We start from the raw sequence: 23,923 nt of genomic DNA, 5'->3' as shown, positions 1-23,923 counted from the left end.
GTAGAATTAGTGGATTTTATGTTAAAGATAGATAGATAGCTGTTTTCTAGTTGGGAAAACTTGTCTACCCCAGGGTCACAAACCTTATATATTTTTAAAAGAATTTTCAGAGGTTTAACACACATATATAGATTTAAGATCCATTTTAACTGAATTCTGTTGTATGGGGGAGGGTACAGTTAAGGGTTCATTTTTGTTTTTCCGTATGGATACGCAGTTGTTCAAGCATCTTTGCATCACTGTTGATCATCAATGGAGCACCTGTGTGTAGATCTATTTCTGGATCTTCTACTTTGTTTCATATATCTATTTTTATGTCAATACCACACTGTTTTGATTAACGTAGCAAATAAATCTTCGAGTCAGATAGCAAGTCAAATAAGTTTTCCAAAACTCATTTTCTGTGTATCTAGTTACTTCTCACTTTCATACCCATTTTGTAATCATCCTATCAATCTATCAATATGCTTATATTCTGATTGGAATTACACTGATGTGAGGCTTTCCAGGTGGTGCAGTGGTAAAGGATATGCCTGCCAATGTAGTAGAAGCAAGAGAGTCGGGTTCCATCCCTGGATTGAGAAGATTCCCCTGGAGTAGGAAATGGCAACCCACTCTAGTATTCTTGGCTGGAAAGTTCCACAGATAAAGGAGTCTGTGAAGTTACAGTCCATGGGGTCTCAAAGAGTCAGATACAACTGAGCACTCATGCAGGCACACTGATATGATAAATCAATTTTAGAAGAACTATCGTCTTAAAAATATTGTCTTTCAAATATGAAAAAATATATATTCAATTATCTGTCTGCTTCAGTATCTGTCAGCAAAATTTTATAGTTTCATATAGAGATCTTGCACATATCTTATTAAATATAAACCTAGTCTTAGATGGGGACTACCATGGTGGTTTAGACAGTAAAGAATCTGCCTGCAATGCAGGAGACTCAGGTTCAATCCCTGAGATGGGAAAACCCCTGGTGAAGGGAATGGCTAGCCACTCCAGCATTCTTGCCTGGAAAATTCCATGGACAGAGGAGCCTGGCAGGCTAGAATCCATTGGGTGGCAAAGAGTTGGATACGACTGAGTGACTAAAACTTTCACTTTAGTTTTGGATAATATTGTGTGATAGTTTTGTCAACTCAGTGAGTCTTTAGTATCCAGTTGTTCAAACATAAAAATACTGGTATTTTGTAGATATGATTAATATCTATAATCAGTTGACTTTCTAAAGGAAATTATCCTGGATAATCTGGGTGGATCTGATCCAATCAGTTGAAAGGGTTTAAAAACAACCAATTGTTTCTTTGTGAGCTACAACATAAGCTCCTGCCTGAGAGTTTCCAGTGTGCTCCTGTGAATTTTGGACTTGTTTAGCCAGCTCTGCAATCAGTAAGTCAATTCCCTCTCTGTCTCTGTTTCAGACTCTCTCTTCTAGCTCTGTTTCTCTTATAGAACTATGATTGATTCATATCGTAAATCCTATTTTTAATGTACTCAAGTTACTTATTAATCAATAAATCTATGAGTTTTCTTATATTTTCTTTGGGATATACATATATATCCCAAAGAAAATATAAGAAAACTCATAGATTGAGAAGGCAATGGCACCCCACTCCAGTACTCCTGCCTGGGAAATCCCATGGACAGAGGAGCCTGGTAGGCTGCAGTCCATGGGGTCGCTAAGAGTCAGACACGAATGAACGACTTCACTTTCACTTTTCACTTTCATGCATTGGAGAAGGAAATGGCAACCCACTCCAGTGTTCTTGCCTAGAGAATCACAGGGACGGGTGGGCTGCCGTCTCTGGGGTCGCACAGAGTCGGACACGACTGAAGTGACTTAGCAGCAGCAGCAGTAGCAGCATATATCATATCATACATATAATGATACAGCCTTCAAATAGAGATAGTTTTAGTTCTCTCTTTTTTTTTTTCTGTTTTCACACATTCTACACTTTTCCCCTCATATTAAATATCTGAGGATCTTGAGTGAGTCTTACCAAAAGATTGGCATGGGAATCCTCATATTGTTTAAGATTTGATAACATCCAGGGAAAACCCCATGGACGGAGGAGCCTGGTGGGCTGCAGTCCATGGGGTTGCTGAGGGTCAGACACGACTGAGCGACTTCACTTTCACTTTTCAGTTTCATGCATTGGAGAAGGAAATGGCAACCGACTCCAGTGATCTTGCCTAGACAATCCCAGGGACGGCGGAGCCTGGTGGGCTGCCTTCTATGGGGTCGCACAGAGTAGGACACGACTGAAGCGACTTAGCAGCAGCAGCAGGGAAACATTTGGTCAGTTGTTTTAACCTACCCAATTACTCAGCCTGAAACCTTCCTCAATTCCACCTGTTTATCATGCAATCAAGTGGAGTACCATTTATGCCCAGTTGAGCATACAATTTTGTCCACATTTTCTACAGTGATTCCTCTGATTCCCTCAAATCCCATTAATTAGCCTATGGGGCCCTTACCTTTCTTCTTCCAGAGAGCCATCACTCTACCAGTATCCCATCTTCATCACCAAAAGTCAGGAATTATGAATTTTTTATAATCTTACCCCACATCCCTGTTAGCAAGTTAGCCTGCCCTAGTTTCATGAAAAACATCTGACTCAATGGACTTTACTACTCACAATATTAGCAGTAATAAATATGTCAGATTTCTGCTGGTTCTGTTAAAGAATAAATTATTCATTCAATGACAGCTGTTAAAGAACAGTCAGGAAGAATTTATTCAGGACCATCATGGTAGGTACACTTCACTTCAATGGGGTTTTGCAATGGAGCAAGCTTAGGCTCAAATCCAAATACAACAAAGAAAAGTGGGAATTTATAGTTGGGAAGCAGTGAGTGGTCAGTGGATAGAAAATTGAGGAGAAGAAACATCAGAGGAAAGGAAGGATTGTGTTTCAATCTATATAACAGGATTATTATTGAGGGCAGACCAGGGTGAGGACAGACATCACCTAAGGGATTATGGAGGATAAGGTACCTGATCAAATATAAGAGTGATCAGATATCAAGGAGAGGGGATTTTAGCTAGACTAAATAAATAAATATGCTAGGATTCTTGCTAACTGGAGAATGAAGAAATGAACACAGAAGTTCAAAAGTCAGGGCTTAGTTGAGGAGAAAGTTTAGAAGAACTTAACTAGAGTTTGGTCAAGGAGAAAAACTTTTGTCATTTCTTTATGCACCATTCATTAACCACAGGAAAAGATTAAAAAGGCTAGGTTACATCTACATATACAAGAAATTGCATTACAGAAGAACAAATGTTGAGGTTAGGGCATGCGATCTTTTATAATAGGAGTTAGCATGTCTATCCTTTACTCTAGAGGAAGATGCTATTTTTATGATAACTGAAGAATAAGTAAACCTACTCTTTGCTCCAAAGGGAGGAGCACCTGTAACCTTACACAGCCACTCTCATCATTACTATTCTCTAGACTTAGTAGAGTCTAAATATATATATATATATATAAATTATATTTATATTTTTTAAATATTAATTTCAGCCTGAAGCATTTGTAACAATGCTTAGCACATGGTAGTCAATCATATGTATTACTGAATAAATGTTATTATCTTAATGTTATTTTAGGTATAATGTCTAATTGATAGGCTCTATTATACCTGTTTCAAATTTTAAATTTTACATTATTAATATTTATGCAATTTTATACTGAGAATTCTTCATGAATCTCTCACATGTTTGCATCTCTTACAAACCAAAATACTGTCTGTTCTTTGTTATATCTTTTCTGAAATGTTTACACAGCAAATAGCTTTATTTTTTTTTAAATAATCAATTAGACATTACACCTAAAATAACATTAAGATAATAACATTTATTCAGTAATACATATTGATTAACTACCATATGCTAAGCATTGTTACAAATGCTTCAGGTTGAAATTTATATTAAAAAAAAAAATGAGCACTCCCTTTAGATTCATATAAGAGGACAAGGTACTTTAGACGTCCTCACAGATCACAAACACAATTATAAATAAATAAAGAACAAATGTGTGACTTTTTACTTGGAATCTGAAGCTAAACTCTGGTATAGGAAACACCTTTAACCTTACTCAGCCACTCGCATCATTACTATTCTCTAGACTTTAGTGAAAAGACTCTCCATAGCTCTTATCTTATCTTGTATCCTCAAGTGAAGGGTGACTGTTCTAAAATCTATGAAGGTGTCTGGATTATTTTGTTGTTAACCTGGAAGATGTGGTACAGAGGTCAACCAGTAGATCAGGGATTGGATATGTTGAGATGAGGCTTGTTGAGTTTTGATAATGCCTTACATTGCCTTCAGAAAATCATTGCATACACCTTTACTACTGAAATCAACAGCAATAGCCCAATTTGTAAGCTAACTGAATATATCAGGCATTCTTATGGAGGAAAGAACTAATGAAAATATGTGTTCCTATCTAGCTGCCTTCTGAATTTTAATCTGTACCCTTCTCACTCTAATCTCTAAGGAATTTTAGATTTTAAGTGTAATGGCTATAAGTTTAAAGGTGAAGACCTAATCTGAGGAGGTACTTGGTAGAGTGACAATGAAAGTTCTGTATTATGTGTATGCTCCATGTGCCGCTTGGCTTTCCACATCTTTTAATTCATCAGGAGACATGGACGAGAACCTGGGCTTCATAATATGTCCCATGTATATAGGACAGCTGATTTCTCCAAGGGCAATACGAACTCACACTAAAATAACTAAAAGCCAGAAGAAAATGCTCAGAAGAAAGATAACAAAAGTAATATGCATTCCATCTGAAGCAGAAGAACTGAAACCAATAGACTCAAATTTAAAATAAGTAAAATCGGTACACCTAAACAAAAACATTAGCAAAATAAGATAACAATGAAGAATATTAAGGAGAATCAAATAGGGATATTCTGTTTAGATTACACAGTGTTAACAACTGGCATTTTATAATGGTTTAAACAGACATTTCAACAAATCAATCTTAAGAGAATGAAAACATGTGCAATTCAGTACTACTAGTATTCTATATGTCATTCTCATAGTTTGTCATAAACTGACACATAAAAGATGATAGATAGATATAGATAAATAGATGGAGACAGAAATATATGAAACGTTGTAGGATGGGTATAACTGGAAAATAAATGAGCGGTTTAAAAGATTAGATCATAGAACTTTTTGAGAATAATAGCTGAAAGCAATAAAAAATACAGAAAAAGCATATTGAGAAGACATGTACTTATGCCCAGATGACCAAATAAAAGAAAATTACCTTTGAAAATGAGATAAAATATTTGAAATAATAATAAAAACAACCTCCTGAGAATAAAAGATGAAAAATTTCAAATTAAAATGACTCAAAATGTACAAAACATGATAAAATTTATAATATCAAAATAATATAAATAGAAGATCCTTGTTAAAGGAACAAAATCCGATTTATCCTAAACTTGTTAACAGCACATCAAGATGTAATGAGTTAATATTTATAAATCACTCATAAACTTGAGTATAGAATATTGTATGGAGCAAATATTTAATTTTTATAAAGTACAAAACATTACCATGCATAATTATCCTCAAAATAGTTTTTAGGAAAAAAATTGGTCTTGACACAAAACAAACTGAGTTCCTTCTATAAACATGAAAAGCAAGGATTATCAAATATCTTATTGAACCTTACTCCAATCTAAATCAATTATGAACAATGGCTAAAATTAAAAATACAGAAAAATAAATAATAAATATAATAAATAATTAAACAGAATAACATAGACAACATATACTAAATGGGGGAGGGATAAACTAAGGCTGCATGAAAGAATTCTAATTTTTCTTTTCTCTTTACTACCTGTCTTATGTAAAGACTTTGTTTTGCTTTATATATTCCTTAATGGAAAGTATGAAAGACATTATTATCTTATTATGTACTAAATGCACAACTGTTTTTTTTTTTTCTTCTTTCCCCTACTTATTTCTACTGGAGGAGAAAAAAAAAAAACAAAAACTAGTGCTTTTTCTACTCTTCTTCCATAAACAAACCAAGACACAAAACTCCAGGAATACTTTCTCTGTAGCTATTCTCTTTCCTGAACCCATTCTCAAACTGTATGACATCTTCACAAGTACCTAGAGAAATGGTCAACTGACCATTTAGATAAGTTCAATACTATGGAGGCAGAGAGTGAATGTGGATTTAGAAAACCTTCTACCAAGTGTTCCTCTGGCCACTTCTAAATTGCCTGATTTAGGGACAATTTTTCAATTCCTTGTGATTCTGGTCTGCTGTGTGAACTGAAAAGACAGGTGAAGATACATTACTAATCAAAGATATATGTCCTAATAATACTATCAGTTTCAATAGCATAATATTCATTAATGCAAATTTATTTTATATATTGAATGCATCTTACTAAGAGACTAAGCACTAACTATTTATTTATTTTTTACTCCAAAACTGTCATTCCTGGAAATATCCATTCTTCTAAAGAATCTGAGGTTAGTTTTGGATTCCTTAGGAAATGTCACTATTTAAATTTAGGTCTATTTTTTAATCACCCCCTGAAAAAATATGCATCCTTGGGGTAAAATTTAGAAAGACTATATATAGGGAGATATTTAGGAAAGAAAAGAAAAACAAAAGAAACAGAAAGAAAGAAAATAATTAATTGGATGTTTCACTATTGTTACTGTACACAACCTATTAGCATTTACTGATTCTGTAAAAAGTCCATTTTTTTTCCCTTTTGCAAATGAGACATTGTATTTTTCTATTTACTTCACAGAGTCTCTGATGTTTATTCATTCTCAGCTAACCTAGTTTTGAAGAAGCATGGAAACAACTACAAAATATCCCCATCTTGTTTCACCTTGAGGAAACAAAGTCACATATGAAACAGAATTTATCATCATCAATCTTCCTTAGTTTGAAATTAAGGTATTATATCAAACCTATTACTGTTCTTTACCCCACGACTCCTTTGTGAGGAAGATGTATGATGTGATGCCACATAAAGAAAGGGTAGATATATTTGTGCTTATAGTTCAGAAACATATACAAAACTTCAGATCCAGTAATTAATTACCTGTGGAATTCAATGGATGACTTAACACCAATTCCTGAAGTTCAGCTTCCCAAGAACTCAGTTGGTAAAGAATCTGCCTAAAATGCAAGAGACTCCAGTTCGATTCCTGGGTCAGGATGATCTCCTGGAGAAGGGATAGAGGAGAGATAGGCTACCTACTCCAGTATTCTTGGGCTTCCCTGGTGGCTCAGATGGTAAATAATTTGCTTGCAATGCAGGAGACCTGGGTTCTATCCTTGAGTTGGGAAGATCTCCTGCAGAATGGAATGGCAACCCACTCCAGTATTCTTTCCTGAAGAATTCCATGGATAGAGGAGCCTGGTGGGTAACACTCAACGGGTCCCAAAGAACTGGACACAACTGAGTGACTAAGCACAGTACAGCCTGAAGGTAACTTGGTTTCACCTTAAAATCTATGGAGACAATTTGTAGAGAAACACTATTTGTTAAATTTTGGTTAGTTGTTGAATTGTTTTTGTTTGCTGCTTGTTCTTCCAGATAACATAACTAAAAATGAATGAGGCATAAATGGCAGCTAAAATCAAATTACATAGTTAAGGTTCACATCATTCCATAAAACAGGCAGAAGTTAATTGAACGCTTAGTAAATATTTACTACTGTTATTTTAAAATTATTCACTGATTTACTCATTCATTTAACATTTACCATATACATATTTCATGGCAGTCATTGTCCTGGGTTCTAAGAAGTCAAACAATAAGACATGGCAAACTTTGCCCCATTATCCCAAAATCTACATTTTGAACTCAATAAATTTGATGCATATAATTATATTAAATGTATATATAGATATATACATATGTGTAATATAGCAAAATATATCTATATGCATATGTGTATATATTTATATATGAACCTACATATGTGTGTTCTGACAAAATACATGAAAAATTTTAAATAATACTTTAATAAATGATTCAATGGAAAATCTGAAGGAGTTATGAGTGGTTTAGAAAGATCTTTAGGAAGGAGAATCAGAAAGGTATTGAGTTGAAATTTAAATAAATAGGCATTTCCACCCATGAACTCAACCAACTAATGGAGTAAGAACTTTCTGATAGAGAAGACAACAAATGCGTTGGCATGAAGAGTTCAAGATAATCATCTAATAAATTGTCACCAATGTGGCAAGGGATAAAAACAAAAGATCCTTTTTATTTCGCAATGGAATTGAGATTTCAGCCTTTAAGTAACTGCAAACTAATGAAGATTATTGACTGGGGATAGTTTTACTATGATTAGCTTTCTCTGTTGAGAGTGATAATTTTGGAGACATTATAAAGGATAAATTGGAAATGGGAAAAGTGGTTAACTAAGAAAGATGTAATTTTGAATAGATGAAGTGATAAATGACAAATTCTTAAATAGACAAATAGCATTTAGAAAGAAAAAAGATGAATGGTAGGAACATTATTATAAGATGCTTAGTACATGAGATATTTAAGGGAGTTAAGAGAGAGAAATCTAGGACAATACTAGTTTGTTGACATGGGTTCCAAAAGAAAAATTAGTATGTCTCCACTGTTCAAAAGTTATTGAGTTTAAGATGAATGCTTTTACCAGGAAAAGAAATAGGGAATAGTCAACCTTGCAAATTTAGAGATGCTATTAAAGTTGAAGTTCTTGTGAAATATCCATTTGAATGTCTAAATGGATGTATGAATTCAATACTTATTAGGGATCTTGGCTAGAGATACAAAACCGGAAGTCATCATCATTGCTGCACTAATTCTCTTGAGTAGTGAAAGCAAATTAATAATTCCTAAAATATTACTACAAGAGTTCTGAGAGTAGAAAAACTTTTTCTATTTGAACAGTATTTCAAAAAGAAAAGGAAATGGCTTTCACCAATCATTTGTTATGGAAATAACAGATTACTGCCATGAAATATTAAGCTTGTTTCATATAGTTCCTTTGTTTTAGAATAAAACATATAATCTATCAGTTTTCTTGAGAATTAATAGTGTACATGTCATTTTTTCTCTTTGTTTCAAACTTCAAGTACACTCATATAGATTATTTTCTCTAGAATAATAAAATTTTACCTATTAAATTTATGTTTTTATATAATACAATAATTAGAAGTCATAATACAGTACTGTAAGTGAAAAAAATCATACACAAGATATATAAAAATATAAAGAGGTTACTGGAAATAATGTCACAAGGTCAATTCATTTAGTCTGTTTGTGAAGAACTAACCAGTACTTCATGTTGACATAAGAGAAGACAAAAGTGGGTTTGCCCTATTCACTTCTAGTTAAAATTTTTACCTAGTCTATGAAAAACTTTTAGACAATCAATTTAAGATCTTACAAATACTCAGGAAAAATGAATTTTGCCCTCAATTATGAGATTATGTATGACAGTAAAACAAAATCAGGCAGAACTTCTCTATGAGAATATTAAGCTACATGATACAAAGGTCTACTTATGTGTGGAAGATGGTCACTCATCTATGCAAGCTGTAGTAGTAAGTTTAAAGGAATACATTTAATTAGATATTTGAATCCAATAAACATAGAAAACTTTATAAAGAAATTATTCTCCTTATGTCAGTTTTCTTTGATCATTAAATTCAAGATCATACACCCCGTTATTCAAGCCAGACATCTGAGTATCATCCTTGCCCCTTCATCTCCTTCATTCCTACATCTAATCACCGAGACTGATAGATTTTTACTTCCTTAAAATAGGATAATCATTCATGTGAATGTCTATCCTTACTGCTGCTACTTTATATTAGGCAAACACTCTTTCTTGTCTGAACTGATACAACAGCTTTTTGCAGTCTTATCTTTCACCAGTTCATACTCCACCCTATAGAAATGTTATATTTTTAAATTTGTAGACATAATTATGTCTCTTTTTTTAATCTAAGACCCTCAATAATTTCCTATCACAGTCACAATAATGTCCAAATTCCTGAAAACTATTTTTAGGTGTTTCCTTATGACTTGACTCTTTCATTTTGCTCAGCACTGTGTGTTTTGTGATCCAACTTACTGGGCCTTCACATATGGGTATGTCCTTACTTGCCTTGTTAGTCACTCAGTCATGTCCGAGTCTTTGTGAACCCATGGACAGGGACTGTAGCCTGCCAGGCTCCTTTGTCCATGGGATTTCTCAGGCAAGCATACTGTAGTGGGTCACCATTTCCTTCTACAGGGGATCTTCATGACCTAGGGATTGAACCTGGGTCTCCTGCATTGCAGGCATATTCTTTACCAACTGAGCCATCAGGAAAGATTCTTACTTGCCTTATTCCTTCACTTTTCTCCTCCATCATGTTTTCCTTGTTAATCACTGAGATCTCTCCTTCAGTGACCTTCTCTAAATTCCCAAACCTTACCAAGGTGCCCTTCCTAGAAGTCCCATGGTACCTGTGTTTCTGATCAACAAACTTTATCACATTGTGCTAACAAGACTGATAACTTGCTTATCTTCATATTAGAATATCAACAACTTTAGAAGAGAAAACATATCTGCTTTGTACTTCCTAATTACCCCCAAACTATATGAAATGTTTGTTAGCCTAAAAGTTAGTTGGATTCAGAGTAGAACATAGCTACAGAAAATGTGAAAATGATGTTCAGTAGCTTGTTTATAAGTGCTTTGTGTTATATAGTTTTGGAAATTTAATATTCAAAATATTAATTAATATATGAGGTCAATATAAAATGTATGTTCATAGTATACCTGTAGTAAACATTTGTCTTTTTTTCTACCTCTCCCTCTTCTGAACTCTTATTTAGTATTTTGGAAACATATTATAGTATTTATTCTTAGTATAGTATACTAAGAATACTATTTATTCTCAATATAACATACAAACCATATTATTATCATCATGTGGCATCTCCAGCAGAATATCCTGGACTTCCCTATGGAATGGTAGCTGGGTTCCATGAAAACAGAAAAAGAGGTATCATTACTCTTAACATCTAAGAATGGAATTTTCACAGCTTTACATCCTTTGCAATCTATAGGTCAAAACAAGTCATGAGGCCAGTCTATATTCAAAGGGAAGAAAATGGACTCCATCTCTTGATGGAAAGAGCAGCATCTAGGTACCAAAAGAGAAAGAGTTGTCACTGGCTGTCTTTGAACATATTTTCCATGGCACTTAATAAATTATGCATCTACATGCATGTGTTATGTGTGCTTGTATATACTAAGCATGATTGAACAGAATTATACACTATTCATAGGTATCTGAGGTGTAGATATGAGAAAATTAGGCACTTATGTTACCCTCATGAACTAATAATCCAGTGGAAGAGACAGTTTATAATACAAAAAAAAAAAATCAAATAAATATAAAGTGTGTATAATTATAGAAGACAAAATAGAGAACTTGCACTTGAAAAGTTGATCAAGAAAAACCTTTAGGGAGATACAATATATGAGAAGCAATTTGTTTAAGGTAATAAAAAGCTCTATTTTTGCAACATGATGAGTTGAAGTGTATTGGGTTTATAGTCAACATAACCTCAGGAAGAAGTGGGAAAACTGATCTGGGCTTGATTATCTGGCTTAGTTGCTGTTGAAGGCAATAAGAAATCAATTAGTAGTAAAAGGTACTGCCATCCCATGGCATATAGTTATGAAATGGCAAAATAAATTATTGCTAATGGACACTAAAATGAACTGTCCATTAACAGCAAAACTCTGAGGAACAAGTATCTGTTGTCATCGTTGTCATAAAGAATAAAGAATACCAGTAATTCAAAGACTATGGGTCCGAGTGGCTACTTCTAAAAGATAAACACATCTTTTAAAATATTGTGATCTGAGGCTTTGAGACATTTTATATCTGTGCTAAAATAGTCTAGCTCTTGCAGCTACAGGGATGATTAACCAAAATCCAAATGCATCATTTTTTCCTACCGATGGATGAATGTCATCAGTTGAACTCACAGTCTTAACCAGATGTTTAATGTAACCAGACACACTGTTGAAGAATGGGAAATAGTCTTAAAATCAGAATCATTTGAGCGATTCTGAAGACTGCATAGCCACACTCCAACTCATCCTCTTATCCCTTAAACATAGTCATTTATTATCTAGTTGATCAGGCTGTTTTCACCTTTCTAGAAAATCCTTTAAAAAATATGCTTAAGTATCTATCCAAGAGACTAATTTAATTGGTTTGGGTGTGGCCTTGTCATCAATAATATTTACAAGGTCCCCAGGTAATGTGAAGCCAAGGTTGGGATTCACTGACTCAGACAGACTTTTATGTCTGTTGTTGTTTTTGTTTCCCTTAATAGGCAAATTGGAACCTCTGGGAATGGTTTTGATTTTTTGCTTGGCTGTTGAATGAAACCTAGCTTCAGCTATGTCACCAAGTAAATTAAGTTGAGATGCCAAACATTCCTTGATATTAGTAAAGACTCCAAAGAGTATGGAAATGAAAATGCAGTAGTAATTTTAACACTTATGACATGACCAACTACTCCTCAAATAAGTAACTTTTCACAAGTCACTGCATTTCCTCTTTGTAAAATGGAATTTTAATAGTGCTTTTCTTATAGGATTATTATGAGAAATAAATAATATCATTAAAGAGTTGAGACAATTTCCTGGTACATATTTAGTTATATATAACTGTTAGCAATAATCATGCTAGTACTCAAATGATGATAAATTACAAGAGGGAAAGTGAACAATCTTTTTTGAAGATCCCAATAAATATACAGGGAAGGGATGAAACAACTTTGAGAAGTATTTTAGGCCAGGGATTTCAATGGATATGAAAGAAAATTCTTAAATGTTAAAAGGGAAATAATAGTACTTGCTTGCTATAGGTATGGTTTGAACAATTACATAAGAGGCAGTTGACACAGTAAACTAAAATTATGACTCACAGTGATTTTTGGTTTGAGGTATTTATTCTTGTAGCCAGTTAGAATAAAACAGAAGGACAGTCTAACAAGGTCCTATTTTATTTGTTATGAAAACAAATAAAAATCAGGTAGGGAAATTAGACATGGCTTTGAACCACTGTTGTAGAGAACCATGGCTTCTTACTCTGTGTGCAGATCCAATCTCAACCAGTTTACTGGGGCCAAATAATTTGAATGATGATAATTTATGGTTATTTAGGGCTTCCCAGGTGGCTCAGATGGTAAAGAATTCACTTGCCAAAGCAGGAAACAGAGTTCAATCCCTGGGTTGGAAAGATCCCCTGAAGAAAGAAATGGCAACCCACTCCAGTATTCTTACCTGGGAAATCCCTATAGATAGAGGAGCCTGGTGGGCTGCAGTCAATGGGGTTGCAAAACAGTCGGACACAACTTAACAACTAAACAATGACAGTTATTTACCAGTTCCACTGTAAACTATGGATGGAAAATCTTCCGATCTCTCCTGAAAATTGACATTGATTTCTGGGGATCCAAAGGCTTCTACTTGCTACTTTCCACTGGTTAAACTGAGGAATTATGGCAATTGGGACTAATAGAATGCCAACCAATGTTTTTTAATAATTTCTGAGTACATATTTGAAATGGTTATCTCCAGCAAATAGAAGTTTTATCCTACTTTCTGATTCCTTCAAAAAGTCATGTGTGTAAAAGAGGGAACAAGAGGAAGATTGCCAGTTAGTTGATTAAACTTGGTGGAGGGGAGAAGTGCATGAAAATTAGTTTTTTTGCATTTCACAAAGGATGAGAATATTTGTCTATCTGAATGATTATAAAAGATTCCCAATAAATTGGGATAAAATGACCTTTTTATGGATGTGAGTTGGTCTTCTTCCACAGCTATCTAATTTTTGCTCAGTGAAGTCAATAAACATGTGATTATAAAGATACAAGTGGACATATTGTAAGAGATGGAAGCCATACACTTCCTTACATCGGATAAAACTGGTTACCATCTTCAAGGAATGTACTGTTCTTTTCATTCGTCCAGTGAGGTTAACTCATGAAAAAGATAAGATATTCTATTTAAGGTTTCTGGTAAGTTTTTGATACTGTCCTACAGGATGTCATGGGCAAATTGGTGCTACTTTTCCCACATCTCATACACCTGAGGATGTAACACACGGGGTGGAAATGTACTAAATAGTTAATACATTACATGCATGCATGCTCAGTTGCTTAGTTGTGTCAAACTCTTGGCAACCCCACAGACTGTAGCCCTCCAGGCTCATATGTCCATGGGATTCTCCAGGCAAGAATACTGGAGTGGGCTGCCATTACCTTTCTCCAGGGATCTTCCCAACCCAGGGACTGAACCTGAGAATTCTGCACGTGTCTCCTGCATTGCATGCAGGGCCACCAGCGAAGCCTAATATATTACATGATTTTCTATATGATCCTTTTTCAAAATTATTGTTTCCTATACCAGTATCCAGGCACGCTATTGACTTAAATGTTTTAGCAAGCAAGGAAGGAATGTTTCCAACAAGAGATGATACTATTCCTACTAATTTGGAAGGGAGGAGGAAATGGCAACCCACTCCAGGATTTTTGCCTGGAAAATTTCATGAACAGAGGAGCCTGGTGGACTACAGTCCATGGGGTCACAAAGAGGTGGACACAACTGGGTGGCTGAGCACACACAGAAGCACCCAGGTCTTTCAGGCTTCTTGTCTCTTATATATACATAAGACGAAAGAAAAAAAAGGTGGGGGTGAGGTGGTTAAGTGTCACAGAGGACTGAGTCTGACTGAACTCAGGGATAGGGAATGACTAAAACAGCAACAGAAAGCAGCATGAATAGAACAAAAGGAATCTCTTAGGTCTTTCATATTCTGCTTATGTAGTGTAAAAGGTAATAGGAAGTCTCTTCATCCACATCCTAACACAAGGTCTCAGTATTTCAGAAATGAAAGTTTGTGTCACTGCCCTAGGGAAATAACTCCTGCCACATGGGTGTTATTTGAAAACAAAAGATTGTAGTGAAAGGTTGTTGTTGAATCACGGGAAGACTCAGGGATTCTTGGCCCCCGGAGGAGAAGAATTCAATCGGGGCCAGAGACGAGGCTTGATCGCTCAGAGCTTTTGTGTAATAAAGTTTTATTAAAGTATAAAGGAGATAGAGAAAGCTTCTGACATAGGCATCAGAAGGGGGCAGAAAGAGTACCCCACTGCTAGTCTTCAGCTGGATGTTATATAGTCACTAGCAGTCTGTTAATGAAAGAAAGGAATGTCTTAAAATTCAGAATGGCACAAGGACCCTCACGCATAAGATGCATTTTGGGATAATCTTGGCACCAAATAGTTTATCCTGGGCCATAAAACGATTAACTTGAATCTTGAAGAAGGGCAGACCACCATGCAAATGGTTTAATTTACATAGATTAGGGGAACAATATCTGAGTATAACATACTGGTTTGTCAAGTAGGTTCTGAGCTGTGAGGCGGAACCCACTTGAAGACAGAGTTTGGGGTAAATGCATAGTACATTAGCATAGCTTAAGACAAACATTTCCATAAGAAAAAGGCATTGGTTATCTCTAGGTTTGAGAATAGTTAACTTCAGGTGAAACCAGGTGTCATTATGGCAACACAGTATTTAAAGAGAAACCTCCTTTTAAATTTGTATAGAGAAGGAAAGAATATCCCTAGTTTGTTTCCTCCTGGCCCTTAAGAGAGATAAAAATGTCTGACACTTGCGGGCTATTTCCTCCATTTTGAGACCCTTGGCCTTTCTGCCTGTTACCCTCTCAGTAGAAAGGATTGAGAGGTTCAGCATGACAAAGAAACGCTGTGATCAAAATGAGAAATGGTAATTCTTCCATACTCGGCTATAACTTCCATTTAGTTTCAAGTATATGTTTATATGAAGCTTCCCTGATGGCTCAAACTATAGAGAATTTGCCTGCAGTGCAGGAGACCTGGATTCAATCTCTGGTTGGGAAAATCCCCTGGACAAGGGAATGGCTACCCACTCTAGCATTCTTGCCTGGGGAATTAAATGGACAGAGGTGATTTCTTCTGGTTTGAGTAATTTTACTACTACATATACTTCATTGGTTTATCAGCAATAACACATCATTGTGCTGTTTAATTACGTGCATTAAAATTTATGGTATTCACCTTCAATTTATCTTTCATCAACAGTAGTTTAGTACTTCCTGTAAAGCATGAGAACCTTTATCTCATGTAAGTTTTGATACTTTAACTTGTTTTTTAAGCTTTGTTCAGTTCAGTTCAGTTCAGTCGCTCAGTCATGTCTGACTCTTTGCAACCCCATGAATCGCAGCACGCCAGGCCTCCTTGTCCATTACCAACTCCCGGAGTTCACTCAAACTCACATCCATCAAGTCGGTAATGCCATCCAACCATCTCATCCTCTGTCGTTCCTTCTCCTCCTGCCCCCAAACCCTCCCAGCATCAGAGTCTTTTTCAATGAGTCAACTCTTTGCATGAGGTGGCCAAAGTACTGGAGTTTCAGCTTTAGCATCATTCCTTCCAAAGAAATCCCAGGGCTGATCTCCTTCAGAATGGACTGGTTGGATCTTCTTGCAGTCCAAGGGACTCTCAAGAGTCTTCTCCAACACCACAGTTCAAAAGCATCAATTCTTTGGCACTCAGCCTTCTTCACAGTCCAACTTTCCCATCCATACATGACTACTGGAAAAACCATAATCTTGCCTAGATGGACCTTTGTTGGCAAAGTAATGTTACTGCTTTTGAATATGCTATGTAGGTTGGTTATAACTTTCCTTCCAAGGAGTAAGCATCTTTTAATTTCATGGCTGCAATAGCCATCTGCAGTGATTTTGGAGCCCAGAAAAATAGTCTGACACTGTTTCCCCATCTATTTCCCATGAAGTGATGGGACCAGATGCTATGATCTTAGTTTGCTGAATGTTGAGCTTTAAGCCAACTTTTTAACTCTCCTCTTTCACTTTCATCAAGAGGCTTTTTAGTTCCTCTTCACTTTCTGCCATAAGGGTGGTGTCATCTGCATATCTGAGGTTATGGATATTTCTCCTGGCAGTCTTGATTCCAGCTTGTGCTTCTTCCAACCCAGAGTTTCTCATGATGTACTCTGCATAGAAGTTAAATAAGCAGGGTGACAATATACAGCCTTGACGGACTCCTTTTCCTATTTGAACCAGTCTGTTGTTCCATGTCCAGTTCTAAGTGTTGCTTCCTGACCTGCATACAGGTTTCTCAAGAGGCAGGTCAGGTGGTCTGGTATTCCCATCTCTTTCAGAATTTTCCACAGTTTTTGTGATCCACACAGTCAAAGGCTTTGGCATAGTCAATAAAGGAGAAATAGATGTTTTTCTGGAACTCTCTTACCTTTTTGATGATCCAGCAGATGTTGGCAATTTGATCTCTGGCTCCTCTGCCTTTTCTAAAACCAGCTTGAACATTAGATGATGTAATAGTGTATTTCCATTGTCTTTCTCTGGGTCTTTGTGCTACTGTTGCTATATATTTTATTTATACCTGTATTATAAATCTCATATCATCAAGTGTATATTTAAAATATATGATATTTGAAAGGAATTGAAATAATAAGAAAAACATCATATTTACTTATATAGTACTATTTGTGGTGCTCTTCGTTGCTTTTTGTAGACCCAGACATCATCTTTTATCATTTTCTTTCTGCTTGTAGGATTGCATTGAACATTTCTTGTAGTATGATATTACAGTTGATAAATTCTTTCAATTTTTTATATCTGAATAAGTCTTTGCCTAATTTTTAAGATACATTCATTGATATAGAACTCTGGGTTGGTACACTTTAAAAACCTTGATCCGCTGCACTAAAATAATTTAAGCTTGCTCAAAGAGAGGTCTGACTTTTGCCCTCATCTCCCAGGAGGTGATAATCTCTAGGCTCCTAGAATATCCTTCCTGATAAAAGTGTCTTTTTTTTAATAACTTTGAGGTTTGGGGCCATGCCAAAGTCTAACAATGTGATTTATGGTGGAGATTTTAGGTCACATTATCAGCCTTCACTGCTGGAAGGGCTAAGACTGAAATAAGTTCTTTGGGCAGTTAATAGTGTTCACATGACCAAACATCAACGAAGTATCTGAGCACCAAGGTGCTGGAAACTTTTCTGTTTGGGAGTAGTCTTCCAATTTTCATATATTCCTGCCAGGAAAATTAATGCTTTCCAAAAATCCACCAGGAGGAGACAATTGAAATTTCCATGTGTAGAACATCCCTGGACTTGGCCTCACACTTTTATTCCTTAGCCGGTATTAATCCGTTTCTTCTTGTTGTAATAGTTACTATAAGTATAATAGCTTTCAGTGAGTTTTGTGAGTCTTCTAGAAAATTATCAAAATTGAGTACTTCAGGGTCCAAAACTTAACAATTGTTGACAGAAAAGAGGGCTGTATTGTAGAATAGTCCCAAACTCCACAACTGTCTGCTGTTTGCATTGTTACTGATAAAAATTTGTGTCATTCCTATTTTTTATCCTTTGTACATCATGTGGCATTTCCCTTTGGTTGCTTTTAAGATATTCTTTCTTTTGCTGCTAACTGCTACTGCTAAGTTGCTTCAGTCGTGTCCGACTCTGTGCGACCCCATGGACAGCAGCCTACCAGGCTCCTCCGCCCATGGGACTTTCCAGGCAAGAGTACCAGAGTGGGTTGCCATTGCCTTCTCCATTTCTTTTGCTAGTTGTAAGCAATCTGATTATGTATATTTAATCTATATTTCTAGTGCTTGGGGTTAATTAACTTTCTTCATGTGTGAGTTTATAGTTTCAAGAAATTTGGATTATTTTTAGCCATTTTTGTGAAATACATTTTTTTCTTCTGCCCACCTTCAAGAATTCTAATTGTATACACTAGGCCACCTAGAATTCTTTCACAAATAACTAATGCTCTGCTGATTTTTAAAACATATTTTCTTCTCTCTCATTTTGGCTAGTTTACATTGTTATCTATTCAAATTTATTGCTCTTTTCTCATGCAATGTCTAATCTGTTTTTAATCATATTTTGTATATTTTTTACTCAGACATGACAGTTTTCATCTCTAAAAATTTCACTTCCTTTCACTTTCATATGCTCCTAGTCTCTACTTCATATGATCATTTTTCCCTTGAGCTTTGAGAACATATAAAATACAGTTATGTAACTGTTTCAATGTCCTTACTAATTAATTCAATCATCTCTTTCATATCTGGGACAGTTTTGTTTGGGTATTTTCCTCCATCCTACAGGTTATAATTTCTACTTTCTTAGATAACTAATGATTTTTATTCAGTGACAGACTTTGTATTTTACCTTTATTTAGGCACCATATCTTTGTTTTTATATGAACATCCTTGAGCTTTTGCTCTGGGATTTAGCTAGTTATTTGGAGCTAGCTTGATTCTATCACTTCTTGTTTTTAAGCCGTGTTAGGTGAGAAAATAATCGTGTTTAAGGTAGGATAAATTTATCCAAATCTATATGCAAAACAATTTTGAATAGCTTATTGGATGCCCCATGGTTTTTAAGGATTTCTGCTATGGTTGGTTATAACAGGAACTAACCCAGGTCCTTTAGAATATGAGGAGCAGCACTGCTGATCAACATCCTCCTGAAGACCCAAATGACACCCTGTGGGAATTTTCAGAGCTTCTTTCTGTGTAGCTTCTCTCTTTTCTAAAGTGATTTACTCTGTAAATCCTAGCAATCATAGTCTCCCAAACATTAAGCTTCATCTCCTCAACTCCAAAAGGTTATTCCTAGGCTTCTTGCCCTATGCCACATCCTGGAAATCCTTTCCAAGAAGAAAGCTGAAAAATCACAGTGCTCACCTCTTTGTATTTCAATCTCTCAGGGATAAGTGTCTTTTGTCGCTTAATTTCCAGTACCTTGATGAAAATGGATTTAATGTATCTTGTGTACTTTTTTTTTTTTTTAGCTTTTGGAGATGGGAGGGTATCCCCATTATTTCATTTTGAAAAGAAGCAAATGTCCCTACCATTTAACATCTACTTGCATACAACTTGTACATATTTTAATGATGTGTTGCCAATAAGTTGAATAGTTTATCCAAAATTACAGCACTGAAAAGAGGCTATGAGGTTTCAAATACAGGCTATCTGACTTACATCTAAATTTTCCATGTTTTGTTTTTCAAAAAAAGTGGAAGTCACTCAGTCATGTCTGATTCTTTGTGAGCCCATGGACTATAGAGTTCGTGGAATTCTCTAAGCCAGAATACTGGAGTGGGTAGCCGTTCCCTTCTCCAGGGGATCTTCTCAACTCAAGGATTGAACGCAAAGCTTGGAAAACTTTGTTTTCCAGGACCACATAATAAATTTCAGAAACTTTATTAAAATAAAAATTGTTGACAAATACCATGGTGTTCTTTCCTCCAGATAACATCCTATTTGCCCTCTAACTTTACCAGCTTTTAAAATGACACTTTAACATAATATGTGATTCTGATGAAATGTGCCTCGTACTAAAGTCAAGGCACAATGTTCATTCAGCATTAAAGTCATTAGTCCTGTTACTACAATTGCCACAATGTAATAGTCTTTACTAGAAGTCAGTGAAATTATATATGGAGAAGGAAATGACAACCCATGCCAATATTCTTGCTTGGAGAATCCCATGGACAGAGGAGCCTGACAGGCTATAGTCCATGGGGTTGCAAGAGTCAGACACGACTTGGCAACTAAACATAAATAATATAACTGAGCTATTCTATCAAATGCTTACCAGTTTTTCTGTCTGGTAGAAGAAACCTAGTAGCCAGGCTTGTAAACAAATATTTAGCAAGCAGTGCATTTCCACTAATGCAACTAATAATTATACTTCTTTCACATAGCTGTAATTGAATAAATCTAATTGCTTCTTCTGCTTAACTTTAATGCTAGGTTTCAAACTGTCACATGGACAGGAAAACAACATTAGAGGAATTACTCTAGTGTTGCTTTCCTTCCTATACAGTGGTTTGAACTCAGGCAATAAAGTTAAATGGAAAAGGCTCTATACTCAATTTTCAATTATAGCAAAGGCAGGGAGCCACAATTATCCTTTTCATTACCATGATGCTTTTCACCACTGCCTGAGCAAAACCTCTTTACTGTTGTTGTTTGCTGCTGCTGTGACTCTCAAAGTGAAGAGCACTTGAAATCAGAGGTTAAAAGTAAGGGACCAAATTAAAGTGAGATGATGTGCAATGCAAAAATTACATGAAAAAGAAGAAACAGTAAGGAAAAATACATTAAGTGCTGGATAGACTTTCAGAAATTCTATGAATTAGGGCAGAGATGGAGAAGCTTAAATAGATTTCACTAATCTTTGTTTCAAATTCTAACCGTAACAAATTCCAACTGTAAGAATACTGAAACTTAGCTATTTAATATTTAGAAGTCTTCAAGAGATTATTTGTCTACATCAATTAGAATATTTTTCATTTTTTATAAATATTAATATTTGTAACATTATGATGTTTGCAAACATTTCTCAAGGAATTATTTCCAAGAGCCTTTAGTTTGTTATTAGGTTTTTTCCTTCAATCAATTGTTTCATTGTCCAGTTCCATATATTTACAATGAATTATTTTCCTTTTTAGTCACATATCACATCAACTTCTTTCTTTTAATTGTTGTCTAAGCTTACAAATAGCTGTGAAAAGAAGAGAAGCGAAAAGAAAAGGAGAAAAGGAAAGATATAAGCATCTGAATGCAGAGTTCCAAAGAATAGCAAGAAGAGATAAGAAAGGCTTCTTCAGCGATCAATGCAAGGAAATAGAGGAAAACAACAGAATGGGAAAGACTAGAGATCTCTTCAAGAAAATTAGAGATACCAAAGGAACATTTCATGCAAAGATGGGCTCGATAAAGGACAGAAATGATATGGACCTAACAGAAGCAGAAGATTTTAAGAAGAGATGGCAAGAATACACAGAAGAACTGTACAAAGAAGATCTTCACGATCCAGATAATCACGATGGTGTGATCACTGACCTAGAGTCAGACATTCTGGAATGTGAAGTCCAGTGGGCCTTAGAAAGCATCACTACGAACAAAGCTAGTGGAGGTGATGGAATTCCAGTTGAGCTATTTCAAATCCTGAAAGATGATGCTGTAAAAGTGCTGCACTCAATATGCCAGCAAATTTGGAAAACTCAGCAGTGGCCACAGGACTGGAAAAGGGCAGTTTTCATTTCCAATCACAAAGAAAGGCAATGCCAACGAATGCTCAAACTACCACACAATTGTACTCATCTCACACATTAGTAAAGTAATGCTCAAAATTCTCCAAGCCAGGCTTCAGCAATATGTGAACCATGAACTTCCTGATGTTCAAGCTGGTTTTAGAAAAGGCAGAGGAACCAGAGATCAAATTGCCAACATCCGCTGGATCATGGAAAAAGCAAGAGAGTTCCAAAAAAACATCTATTTCTGCTTTATTGACTATGCCAAAGCCTTTGACTGTGTGGATCACAATAAACTATGGAAAATTCTGAAAGAGATGGGAATACTAGACCACCTGATCTGCCTCTTGAGAAACCTATATGCAGGTCAGGAAGCAACACTTAGAACTGGACATGGAACAACAGACTGGTTCCAAATAGGAAAAGGAGTCCGTCAAGGCTGTATATTGTCACCCTGCTTATTTAACTTCTATGCAGAGTACATCATGAGAAATGCTGGACTGGAAGAAGCATAAGCTGGACTCAAGACTGCCAGGAGAAATATCAATAACCTCAGATATGCAGATGACACCACCCTTATGGCAGAAAGTGAAGAAGAGTTAAAAAAGCCTCTTGATGAAGGTGAAAGTGGAGAGTGACAAAGTTGGCTTAAAGCTCAAGATTCAGAAAACGAAGATCATGGCATCCGGTCCCATCACTTCATGGGAAATAGATGGGGAAACAATGGAAACAGAGTAATACTTTATTTTTTTGGACTCCAAAATCATTGCAGATGGTGACTGCAGCCATGAAATTAAAAGATGCTTACTCCTTGGAAGGAAAGTTATGACCAACCTAGATAGCATATTCAAAAGCAGAGACATTGCTTTGCCAACAAAGGTTCGTCTAGTCAAGGCTATGGTTTTTCCAGTAGTCATGTATTGATGTGAGAGTTGGACTGTGAAGAAAGCTGAACGCTGAAGAATTGATGCTTTTGAACTGTGGTGTTGGAGAAGACTCTTGAGAGTCCCTTGGACTGCTAGGATCCAACCAGTCCATTCTGAAGGAGATCAGCCCTGGGATTTCTTTGGAAGGAATGATGCTAAAGCTGAAACTCCAGTACTTTGGCCACATCATGCGAAGTGTTAACTCATCAGAAAAGACTCTGATGCTGGGAGGGATTAGGGGCAGGAGGAGAAGGGGATGACAGAGGATGAGATGGCTAGATGGCATCACTGACTCGATGGACGTGATTCTGGGTGAACTCCGGGAGTTGGTGATGGACAGGGAGGCCTGGCGTGCTGCGATTCATGGGGTGGCAAAGAGTCAGACATGACTGAGCGACTGAACTGAACTGAACTGAGCTGAAGTAGTTCATAACATCACTCTGTCATTTAAAAATTACCATCTGTGAATCACAGTTGTAAGTAGCCACAGAGAAACACAAATTGTATTAATAAAATAATAAAACTATTATTATCCCTCCCTGCACCTCTGTCTATGGGGATTCTTTAAGCAGGAATACTGGACTGGGCTGCCATTACCTTCTCCAGTGGATCTTCATAACTCAGGGATGGAACCCAGGCCTCTGTCATTGCAGGAGTATTCTTTACCATCTGACCCACCAGGGAAGAACTGGATTCTGGCAGATACCAATTGTTATGCATTTTAATAAGAAGTTCAGGGAAAAGTTTGTCTGTTTCCATCTCTAGATTTAAATTAATATTTTACT

The 23,923-nt window shown here is 35.9% G+C and overlaps 1 long non-coding RNA gene across 2 annotated transcripts; it reads left to right on the top strand.

Moving 5' to 3' along the window:
• Positions 1-1,309: 1,309 nt before the first annotated feature.
• Positions 1,310-22,661, top strand: LOC147370837 (uncharacterized). Of its 2 annotated transcripts, XR_015166188.1 has the most exons (4): positions 1,316-1,390; positions 6,797-6,948; positions 7,315-7,486; positions 21,670-22,661. It is a non-coding gene; the product is annotated as an uncharacterized LOC147370837 (long non-coding RNA). The 2 variants fall into 2 exon arrangements; XR_015166189.1 differs by lacking the exon at positions 6,797-6,948 and having other exon boundaries at positions 1,310-1,390.
• The last annotated feature ends 1,262 nt before the right edge of the window (positions 22,662-23,923 follow it).

Source organism: Bos grunniens, chromosome 6, assembly GCF_055505025.1.
Source record: "Bos grunniens cultivar Pamir isolate PY7600 chromosome 6, Bosgru_T2T1.0, whole genome shotgun sequence".
NCBI lineage: Eukaryota > Metazoa > Chordata > Mammalia > Artiodactyla > Bovidae > Bos > Bos grunniens.
Note: the sequence above shows the minus strand (reverse complement) of the source record. Positions and strands in the feature narration are given on the sequence as shown.